The 12,531-nt window shown below is 31.8% G+C and overlaps 1 protein-coding gene across 2 annotated transcripts in view; it reads left to right on the plus strand.

The window, feature by feature from the left end:
• The first annotated feature begins 1,843 nt into the window (after positions 1-1,843).
• Positions 1,844-12,531, plus strand: part of LOC137253845 (arginine kinase 1) — a 45,774-nt gene continuing 35,086 nt past the window's right edge. Inside the window, exon 1 of one of the 2 annotated variants that reach the window (XM_067791388.1) lies at positions 1,844-1,993. The gene's annotated coding sequence lies outside the window, so the exon portion shown is untranslated. Of the gene's footprint in view, positions 1,994-2,032; positions 2,057-12,531 lie in introns of those variants that run through there. The other variant, XM_067791389.1, reaches the window with a different exon arrangement.

The raw sequence follows: 12,531 nt of genomic DNA on the forward strand, positions 1-12,531 counted from the left end.
CCCTTGGAATCTTGGCAGAAATACTGTTCGTGGTATTACATATATAAATAAATTAACGGTACCCGACAGACGATGTTCTGGGTCACCCTGGTCCACATTTTGGTCAATATTTCGAAAACGCCTTCACATATACAACTACCACCACTCCCTTTTAAAATACTCATTAACACCTTTCATTTGATACACATATCGTACAAATAAAATCTAGAATCACCCCTGGTCCACCTTTATGGCAATATCTCGAAAAGGCGTCCACCTATAGAACTAAGGCCCACTCCCTTTTAAAATACTCATTAACACCTTTCATTTGCTACCCACATCGTACAAAAAAAATTTAGAGTCACCCCTGGTCCACCTTTATGGCGATATCTCGAAAAGGCGTCCACCTATAGAACTAAGGCCCACGCCCTTTTAAAATACTCATTAACACCTTAAATTTTTTTTTAAAGTGGGCGTGTTCGTCATCCGATTTTGCTGATTTTTATTTGGCGCACATATAGTAACAGGGGTAACGTGCCTGCCAAATTTCATCATGATATCTTAAACGACTGCCAAATTACAGCTTGCAAAACTGTTAAATTACCTTCTTTAAAAGTGGGCGGTGCCACGCCCATTGTCCAAAATTTTACTAATTTTCTATTTTGCGTCATAAGATCAACGAACCTACCAAGTTTCATCGCTTTATCCGTCTTTGGTAATGAATTATCGCACTTTTTTGGTTTTTCGAAATTTTCGATATCGAAAAAGTGGGCGTGGTTTTAGTCCGATTTGGTTCATTTTGAATAGCTATCTGAGACGAGCGCCCTGGAACCTACATACCAAATTTCATCAAGATACCTCAAAATTTACTCAAGTTATCGTGTTTACGGGTGGACGGACGGACGGACATGGCTAAATGAATTTCTTTTTTCGCCCAGATCATTTTGATATATGTATATAAGTCTATATCTATCTCGATTAGTTTATGCCGTTACGGATTACCGTTATGCGAACAAAGTTAAGAAAGTTTAGAAAGGCAACTTTCTGGAGGTAAGCCAAAACCGATTTCGAAAAAAAAAAAATTCACTCCACCCTACTGTACATTTAGCAAGACTCCAATGAAATTTAAAATAAAGGTAGGAAATGTATGTTTGTTGTGCCGTTTATGGGGGCGCTCTTAAAACTGGGTTTACTTTGTTGGGAGGTATTTGAAGGTGCGTATTCAGGATAAAGAACTCTGAGCCTTACATGTTTTTACCGTTCAAAAGCAATGACTTAATGAACATAAATTTGGCATAGACTTTACTGAAATTTCATTATCCGTTCACCTTAATCCAATGTTTTTATAAAAGGGCATCTCATGAACGCTTGTATTATTTTGGAGATTTTTATGGTAATAGGTAATTTTTATGGTAATAAGTAATTGCTTGGAAATTTTATATAGGAAAACAGAAAAATCCTAAATTTTAAATTTTAAAACGAATACGACACTTGTGAGTTGCCGAATTGTTTGTATACAAATAAAATGAAACAAAAAAATTTTTTTTTTTTTTTGAGATTTGGTCCTTTTCGATGTGGAAAAGATGGTGTGGCAACCGTGCTCTTACATTCTCTTTGCATAGCACCGTTATATACAAAACCGCATACATTTGTACACAAGTACATAACAACAAAGTCATAAATAAAAATGTGTGAGTGCATCAATTTGTTTCATTTCCACAATGGTCCACCGATTTGATATTGAAAGAGTGTTTGCCGGTGGTAATTGTTGTTCTTGCAAATCCTCTGGTAACATGTACATATATATATATGTACTTCAAAAAACATCGTTCAACTTACAAAGAAGGCAAAAGCGGTATTGTGGGAAAGTGAGCGTTTTCAATTTGAACAAATACGAAGCAGCAAATTAAAAAAGCTAAAAAAGAAAAGAACTTTGTGGCTGGCTGCAGTTGGGGATAGCAAAATATTTTTGATCATTGTTAAGTTGTTCGTTGAATACTACGGTTTGATAAAGGTGAGCGCTCTTCATAAAATTTTGTCATAAAAATAAAAATTGTCATATGCTTAAGTGAAAAAAGTAAGAACATGAAATTCAATGTGAAAAAAAAACTGTAAACAAGAATTTTTAATAGAAAGTACCTACCTTTATACATGTATTTGAATCATGTTGTAAATTGTAAATATAAGGTATGGTTGTTGTGGGTGCATTGCGGAAAAGTGAAAGAGATTTTCGAATTCGTGCGTTACGCAACATTTTTTAGCTCGCTTTAAATTCGAATATGTTTTGCATGTTGGATAAAATGTGTTTCGATGCAATTTTGAAAAATAAAAATTTTTTTCTAAGCTAAATTAAAAGAGGGGCGTGAGTCAGATTTGTTTAATTGTTATGTGCTTTGATGTGTGTAAAACCGGTTACCGGCATTTCCATTTTTGGTGTTGCTTTTTTTCCCACTTATAGGTCTGACACATAAGCAGTTTTTCATATAGATGAGTTGAACACATGCTTATGCATTATGAGTAGATTGCACGTATTCTTATGGAGAACGGTAGAATGAGCGACACTGGCGCCATCTGATATTGAAAAGTAGCCAATTCCCCAATTTTGGGTAATAGTCTAGTTGAGGGGTCGACTGCTAATACGCTACCAAAAATATCGAGTGAGGTGTCAAAAGACGCGTATTAATCTCGAGAACAATAATCCGAAGGCGGAGATATTTGCAGTTGAAGTTGGCGATTTCCATGTGGTTTTTGTTGTGTTGGTACCCACAAAAAAAAATTGTGCATCACCGTGGCGGTAGCCACGGTTATACCACACACCCGGACTTGGCATGGCGTAGCCCAGTGTTATTTTTTATAAGCGCGGCCCAAGGCCGCCAACGCAGAAAGGTGTTCTGCGCAAAAATACTACGGATCCGACCCCCGTTTTCGGAGGTACCCGCGGGTCTTTTCTCAGCTTTTCGTTAATATCTTTTGAACGCGTTAAAATTTTTATTTTCCGCCTTCGGATTATTAATACTGATGACAAGACGCGTCGTTTGACCCCTCTCTCGATATTTGGTGGCGTATTAGCAGTCGACCCCTCAACTAGACTATTACCCAATTTTGTTCCAAGTAAATCATAAGAAGAAGAATTTGACATTTGCTTTGGCTAAGGGTATTGGCAAGCTTTGCAAGTGAAATAATCTTTCCCACTGCCTGGTATATTTTCTAACATTTTTTGCCTTTAAGGCGGTGACACAATGACATTTTTCATATAGATGCGTTTAACACAGGCTTATGCATTCCAATAACATCGCCACAATCAACCAAGATGTTGCTTTTGTAAATATGAAGGAACTTCAGACTTCGCAATTGAAGTATATTACGCCTTGCCCATTCACATACAACATTTCGCGAAGCACTGTTATAAACATTCTCCCTATACAACAAAAATACTTGCTAACATATTTTGTGTCGTAATCGATTGTTATATTGCAGTTTTTAATTGCGAAAAATGTTAGAAAATTTACCAGCCAGTGGGAAAAAAATTCACTTGGAAAGTGCGCCAACTCCCTTAGCCAAAGCAACTGTCAAATTCTTCTTCTTATGCTTTGCTTGGAACAAAATTTGGGAGATGGCTACTTTTGAATATCAGATGGCGCCAGTGTCGCTCATTCTATCGTTGTCTATAAAAATACGTGCAATCTACTCATAATGCATAAGCTTGTGTTAAACTCATCTATATGAAAAACTGCTTATGTGTCGGAGCTATAAGGTGAAGTGCGTTCAAACCACATTAAATGACAGCTGGCGCATAAAAGTAGATGTGGATAAAGAAAAAAGATAAATAAATTTTGTCATAGCAGCAAGCAATTTTGAAATGCTTTTACGCTTTCGAATGATTGACGAGCTTCCTAAGTTAGCTACTAGGTATGTTTGTGTGTATGAATATGATCGTCGTTAAAGAATAGGTATGTATGTAACTAGATGCAACATGGATAATTCTATACTTTAAGCTCACATATGCTAAAACTCGTCCAAAAATATTGGAAGAGGTGTCAAAAGACGCGCTCCGAAGCCATTTTTCGGTTTTTTGGAAACATCTTTTGACAGAAATAGTTTTTAATTTCCGCTTTTGGATTCGTCGTCCTGGGTCCCAACGGCGTCTGTTGAAACCTCTCGACATCTTTGGACGAGTTTTAAGCTCCAAATACACGACACGAACATTTCCGCGAACATTCCGCAATCTTGTTCGCAGCTTTGGCCATACACCATACGAACTTTTGGCCGAACATTAGTTCTCTTTCAGACAGCGATGAATACGGACAACAATTTTGCTGCAGCAATATTGCTCGCTGTGGCAATTAAGCGCCCGCAATTAAGCTGTGGCAATTGCGCCCGCAAACTACTTATTTTTTTTATAACTGTATCCTTTGTGGCATCAGGATCTACTTCTTTTAATTTTTCGATTAAAGTCGCATAATCATTATTCTTTTTAATTATATTACAATAATCTTTGCTTTTTACTTGCCACAATGATGGCAAAGATTTATACATTTCAATAAATTCACTCAGAAATTTTTTATTGTCCATTTTACTTTTCCGCGCACGTCTGTTCCGTTCAGAAATTACTACGATTATGAGCTATTTCGCCATACACGCACGAACAGTTCGCGCAAATGTTCGCCAAAAATTAAAATATTTTGATTTTTGGCGAACATTTGCGCGAACTGGTAAACGCCACCATACACGACAGAAAAGGTCGCAGAAACATGACATAACGGGAATGTTCGCGGAAATGTTCGTGTCGTGTATTTGGCGCTTTAGCAGTTGTGAGCTAAAGTAAAGAAACACCAACCACAAATATCTCCCGACAGTTAACATTTTTCTTTTACGCCTTCGAATTATTGTTGTCGAGGTCAAAACACGTCTGTTGGCACCTTTTCCGCGCGTATTAGTAGTCCACAGGTGTTCTAGACTTTTTAGGATATTGGCGACCAGATCAAAGATGGGTACCTAATTCTATACGACAGCATGACACTGCTAATAGGCGGCCAAAAATATCGAAAGAGGTGCCGCGTATTGACCTCGACAACAATAATCCGAAGGCGGAAAAGAAAAATTTTAGCTCGTTAAAAAGATATTACCGAAAAATGACCACGGCGTGCTCCGAAACCGGGGGTGGGGCCATAGTATTTTTGCTCAGAACACCTTTCTGCATTGGCGACCTGCTGCCGCGGTTATAAAAAAGTACCCTGTGTGGGTCCAACACCGGTTTGGAGACCAAAACTATATGTTCATTTTTTTTTTTATGGGTACAACAAAATCACAACAACCACATGAAAATTTTCAATTTCTTTTGCAAATATCTTTTGACACACCCAACATATTTGACCTCCGCCTCTGGATTATTGTGGTGCAGGTCAATACACGTCTTTTGACACCTCTATTGATATATTTGGACGCGTATTAGCAGTGTCATTCTGTCGTATAGAATTACCCAAAAATGCTGTTGTTGTTGTAGCAGTACCCAAAAATGCTACAAGAGATCAATAAAAGGATTGGCGACATGCTCGAAAAATATATCAGACCCCGTTTTACGATCGATTTTAACTCATGTGACAACTATGCAACGGTCAAACTATTTATAAAAATTATAATAAGTTATGGATAAACCGAGTAAGTACTATTTGTTTCTAGTTCACATAAGTCATCCGATCCACAATTTCAGAGCTGTGGTTATATCAACATTCAAGTTGATATTTAAAAAATCTTTTATTTTGATTTTAAGTATAAACATTTTTTTTGTTTATTTTTGAGTTTAGATATTTTCCAACTAATTAGAATTTTCTTTTTTTGAAGTTATTCAAAATTTTAAGTTAACACGAAAACTCAATTAAAATTATTTTAAAAATTAAAGTAAAGAGTACCATGTAGTTAACACTATATTTACTCCCCCTCCAAGAAAATTTGAAACAAACAAATTATTAATTAATATTAAATGTAACCTTTTTTTGTTTTTTGTTGTTTAATGTATTTGTATTTAAATTAGTGTTAATAAGTATGTTTGCTGGTTTAAGTAAATCAATTGAAATATTTTTAATAGTATTTTTGTATTGAATTGTAAATGTTTTATGTTTCTTAGAGATAACTTTAAAAGGTCCTTCATAAGGTGATTCTATATTAGATTTACGAAGAACTTTAACAAAAACATACTCACAATTTTCTAATTGTTTAGGAACGAAAAAATTTTCTTTATTATGAACTTTAGAACGAACAAGTGAAAAATATTCTCTTATTTTATGAAGAGCGTCATTAGAAAAATCATGTTCGTTATTACTATTTGAAATAATTTAATTCACCAGGTATTCTAAGTGTTTGGCCATAAACAAGTTCAGCAGATGAACATTTTAAATCTTCTTTAATAGAAGTTCGTAAACCAAGTAGAATGAATGGTAAAATGTCAGACCAATGAACCGAGTCGTTTGATGCTATAATTGCTGCTTTTAAAGTTCGATGAAATCTCTCTATCATGCCATTTGCTTGGGGGTGGTAAGGAGATGTATGAATTTTATGAGAACCTAAAAGTTTAGTTAATTCCGTAAAAAATTTTGAAGTGAATTGTGAACCTTGATCTACTGTAATATATAATGGTATACCAAATCGTGGTATATAATTTTGAATAAAAGAGTTTACTATAGTATTTGTTGAAATATCTTTAAGTGGATAAGCTTCAGGCCAACGTGAAAATCTATCAATAATTGTTAAAATATAAGAATTTTCATTTGAAACTGGAAGAGGTCCAACAATATCCATATGAATATGTTCAAAACGGCCTGATGGTATTTGAATTTTTTGGATAGGAGATTTAGTATGTCTTGAAATTTTGGATTTTTAACAATTGATGCAAGATGAAGTCCAATCGTTAATTTCTTTACGCATGTTAGGCCAATAATATTTATTTTGAATTAATTTTCTAGTTGTTCTTATACTTGGATGAGATAATGAGTGAATTTTGTCAAATATAATTCTTCTCATAGAATGTGGAACATAAGGTCGAAAAGGTTGTAGAGAAACATCACACCATATGTTTAAATTAATAATTGGAATATGAATTTCTTTTAAATTATTTTTAGAATTTGGATCAGAAATGGTTTTTTGTAAAAATGTATCAGTTTGCTGTTCTTTATATAAAGTTTCTAAATTTATATCTTGAGTTGAAATTGCATTTATTTCTGGAATACGGGAAAGTGTGTCGGCAACTATGTTGTCTTTTCCACGTATATATTGAATATCATTTGTAAATTGAGCAATATATTCAAGATGACGTAGTTGACGAGGAGATCTATCTACTTTAGAATTTAGAACATGAATTAAAGGTTTATGATCAGTATAAATAGTAAAAGTTCTACCTTCAAGAAAATGTTTAAAATGTTTAATTGAATTATAAATAGCCAAAAGTTCACGATCAAATGTTGAATATTTAGTTGCTGTTGTAGTTAATTTTCTTGAAAAATAAGCTAAGGGTTCTAGTATATTATTGCTAGTTTGTTGAAGAACTGCTCCAATAGCAACATTTGATGCATCTACTGCTAATGATAAAATACCATTTTTGTCGAAATGTGTAAGTAAAGTATTTTTAGCAAAAAGTTTTTTAACATTTTCGAAAGCTGTTGTGGTTTCATTTGTCCAATTTAATTGTTTGAGTTTGTTTTTAATTGCATGTGTTAACATTTCATGCAGAGGACTAAGTTCTGTTGCTAACATTTTAATATATCTGTGATAGTAATTTATCATACCTAAAAATTTTTGTAATTTATTTATAGAAATTGGTTTTTCAAAATTTTTTATGATTTCAATTCTATCTAAAGATGGTTTAATACCTTCGCCTGAAATTTCGTAACTTAAAAAATTTAATTTATTTACACCGAGAGTACATTTTGAAGGTTTGATATTTAAATTATATTCTTCAAGTCTTTTGAAAACTGATTTTAAATGATTTATATGTTGATCTTCATTATCACTGGCAATAAGAATGTCATCAATGTATGTAAATACAAAATCGAAATCAGAAAATACTTCATTAATAAAGCGTTGGAAAGTTTGAGCACTGTTTCGTAAACCGAAAGGCATTCTTACGAATTCAAACATTCCAAAAGGGGTAGTTATTGCAGTTTTATGAATGTCTTCTTCTGCCATTGGAATTTGGTGGTAAGCACGCACAAGATCAATTTTGGAAAAAAATTTTTTGTTTTTTAAATCAATTGTTAAATCGTGAATATGTGGTAAAGGATACCGATCTGGTGTAGTAATAAAATTAAGTCTTCGATAGTCTCCGCAAGGTCTCCAATCATTTGGTTCTTTTTTAGGAACGAGATGAAGTGGAGATGCAATAGGAGAATTTGATGGTCTGCATATACCCGTTTTAACTAAAAATTCAAATTCAGCTTTAGCAATTTTAAGTTTGATTGGATCAAGACGTCTGGGTTTCGAAAATGGTAAAATACCTTTTGTTTCTATCCTGTGAACCGTATGGCGTTTAACTTTTTTAGTATAATCTGGTTCACAGCTAATAGATGGGAATTCATTAAGTAATTTTGAAAACTTATTTTCGACAATAGGAATTTTGAGTGAGAAAATATCAGAAAATCCAGAAGATCCAGCAACTTTAATTTTTGTAGTAGAATCCATTATTTCTTTACTTTTAATATTGACAATAATTCCGAATTTTTCTAAAAAGTTTGCTCCTAAAATTGGTGTATCAATGTTCGCAATAATGAATGGAAATTCAAAATCTCTTCTTAAACCTAAATCAATTTTAAGTAGTTTTGTACCGAAAGTTTCAATTGAAGAACCGTTTGCTGCGGTCAAAGTAAGATCCGAATTTCTTTTATAAATTTTAAATTTAGAAAAAGGAATAACTGATACAACTGCGCCAGTATCGATAAGAAAATTAAGTTTATTGAATTTATCAAATATGAATAGGCGACGAGTAGGTTTAATAATAGTTCCATTATCCGTCACCGTCATAATGGATCGTTTCAGTTTAAATTTTGTTCGCAATTTGAATTATGATTTTGATTAAAATTGCATGGGGGTATACATTTAAGAGCGTTATTCTTAAATTTTTGTGATACCAACAAATATTTGTTTGCAAATTAAAATTATGATTGTTTGAAAAATTTCTGGATCTTGAAAAATTTCGAGATTTAGATCTATTTCTATCTTTAGATCTTGAACGGATTTGTAATTGATTAATATCATTAGACATTTTATTTAAATTTTGATAAATAGCCGTAGTTAATTCAGTTAAATTTTTAACGCATTGTTCTAAAATATTATTATTTATACTTGAGACTACAGGAGATTTGGAAGAATGAGGTTTATTGATTAAATCAAAAAGTTTGTCAGCTAAAATAATAATTTCATCTCTGTTTTGATTATTATTGGAAGTCAAATGAATTTGTATTTCTTGTGGTAATTTACGAATCCACAATTTAAAGAGTAATTCTTGGCTAACTATGGAGTCAGAACCTATAAGTGATTTCATAAATCTGAATAATTCAGATGGTGAACGATCACCAAGTTCAGTTTTTGAAAATAATTGTTCTAATCGTTTTTCTTCGCTAAGAGAAAATCTTTCACATAGAATTTTTTTGATTGTATCATATTTATTAAAAAGAGGAGGAGGGTTAATAACATCTAAAATTTTAGATATAGTATCTCGTTGAAGAGTAATTAGAACATTTTGAAATTTTAAATTATCATCATTGATATTGTTAATTTCAAATTGTCCTTCAACAAGCAAAACCCGGCATCAGGACAATCTTGCCAAAATTGTGGTAATTTAATAGATTTAGTAGAAGGAAAATTTGTAAAGTTATCTTGTGTTGAAGTATTTTGTGTTGTTTTAGAGATGTTGTTTTGTGTTGTATTAATGTTAGAATTTTGAGTTGTATTGTGAGTCATGATGTTATTTGTATGGTTGATATTTTGATTTTCTGAATTTGTAAAATTACGAGTTCGTATTGGTGAACGTAGAACCATATGAAAATAAATTTAAATGAAAAATTTGAAAATAAGAAAATATTTAAGATTTTTTTTGGAAAGGGAGTTAACAATTTAAATAAAATATTTAATTTTATATAAAAAATAAGTAAATTTAAATAATTTATATTAAAATTGTTAAAATATAAAAATAATCTTAAAATAAATTTGAAAGTTAAAAGGTTTAAAATTTTAACTTAAATTATAATTGAAAATTTTTAAATTTAATATTAAAATAAAAATTATACTTACATAAAATTAAATTTAATAAAAAAATATTAAAATTAATAAGTAGTTGATTGATGATTGTTTAAAAATTTCTTGAAATTAATATCTGTATTGTTTGATATCGTAATGCTTGTAAAATATGCAATGGCTTTGTTGTTTTCTTTGTAAATCTCTTAATTTTCATCGTGATGTCTTCATTTTTAATCTGTTCTTGTGTATTGCGTGCAAAATTGTTGTTGTGGGTTGGATAACCCAATCGTTGTAAATGTTTTTATTTTGTTTACACACACGTTTTTAGAGTTCTTTATTAATTAACAAATCGTAAACAAATTTTATTTTGTATTTTGTTTATGTTGCATAAAATTCATAGAATGCTTACTAGTAAATTTCTGTTATACGTACTTTTATGTTTTTAATTTGATTTTCAACACTTATTCTTTGTTTTAATGTTTCGTATATATAATTTACAGCGACTGTTATATGAAATTTGCACAGAATGTTGTTGTATTGCTTCCTGTTCACAAATGTATAGGGAACACAAACATAGTTAAATTATATGCACAAGAATCAATAGTGCTATTTATTAAATTTTTTTATTCAGTTAATTATTCAGCGCGTACTGCATTATGATCACGTTACTATATATTGCGAAATCACATAAAAGCAAAATAAATTCGTCTATGATCCAAGTTGAATTTGGTTTTAAAGTTCGTTTTAAAGTTGTAGGATCATTGGCAGGATCGCCAATATATCAACATTCAAGTTGATATTTAAAAAATCTTTTATTTTGATTTTAAGTATACAAATTTTTTTTGTTTATTTTTGAGTTTAGATATTTTCCAACTAATTAGAATTTTCTTTTTTTGAAGTTATTCAAAATTTTAAGTTAACACGAAAACTCAATTAAAATTATTTTAAAAATTAAAGTAAAGAGTACCATGTAGTTAACACTATAGTGGTGATTTAAAAAATGAGTTTCGTTTACGGATCACAATTACTTTAGTGTAATTTCTTTTCAAAAGTAATCAACAAAATCGCAAAAAACTTCCGTTCCAATGTTCTTTGTTACCATGCGCTGTATTCAAAATATAGTTGAATGCTCAGTTTTCCGTCTCGAAATTGTGACTGCAAGTCTCGATATTAGCGTCCTTTTAATGTTTCAACATGTTTTAAAATGTCCGGTAGAGCTGGATTTCGATTCGATTTTTAACCGATTCAATCGACCTTTGTTCAAAGTTTTGATCATCTTTCAGCAACTGTATTTCATATTTATTGATAAAAACGTGCAGAAAATATATTTGTTGTAATTTTTTTTTATAAATTTTGCTTTACTGGCGCATATTCACAGACCAAATAAAATAGTGTTTAAATTTTCAAAAAGCTCGACCATGAACTATGACTATACGAAGGGTTACCAGATTCCCGATATATGAATCGAGGACACTTCCAACAAAATAGATAATCAAATTTTAATAGTAAAAAGTTTGACCAAGTTTAACCTTCTAAACGCAGTCGAAGATCGGCAGTTGCACCCAGACAACTGCAAAAAAATTTATGAAGGGTGGGGGAATATTGTAAATAATTTAACAATTCGCTCAAACATGTTATTTATTACAGATAATGATTTATACATTATTTTTCCTTACTTCTAATTTCAAGAATCTGGTGCTCTTTTTTAAAAAAAAAAATTTATTAACATTTTTTGGAACTCGAGACATGTAAAATCTGAAGAATTAAACTTCAGTCGAAGGATGTGCCCAACATTTTCAACAGTCAAACGATTTCTTTCTTTTGTCCATTGCTAGCTCGTTAAGGAGAAAATTCTTTCGCAGTTCGCATTGTGAATAGAAAAATTGAGCAATTTTGAGCACTTCTGAATATCCTTCGAGATCTTTATTACCTGAACAAAACGCATCCATTTTGGCGCTTGCAGATTTTTGTGCAAAAAAATCGTGATCATCGGCTTTGGATTCCAAAATTTTCTCAAATTTACTATTTGATCATGTAACAAAGAATCATTGATGGTCACTTTTTTTCAAGCAAATAAAAGAGGCATAGTTCTACTTCACTATATTGCAAGTTTTGATCTGTTTTGAAATCCAATCATTTGAAAACTCTGAATTCCGAAAATCCTGACGTCCAAAGTTTCAGATATTCTAATGTTTCACAATAAACAATATCGATTTTTGCCAAACATTCGTCGCAAGCATGGTCCTTCCCAACAAACATTTAGGTTAGAAAACGATTAGAAGACGAATCGAATTCTAATGTATTTCTCTAAGTAGAAGGTTAGAGGAC

The sequence above is a fragment of the Eurosta solidaginis genome, chromosome 5 (genome assembly GCF_040869045.1).
Source record: "Eurosta solidaginis isolate ZX-2024a chromosome 5, ASM4086904v1, whole genome shotgun sequence".
In the NCBI taxonomy this organism is placed as follows: Eukaryota; Metazoa; Arthropoda; class Insecta; order Diptera; family Tephritidae; genus Eurosta; species Eurosta solidaginis.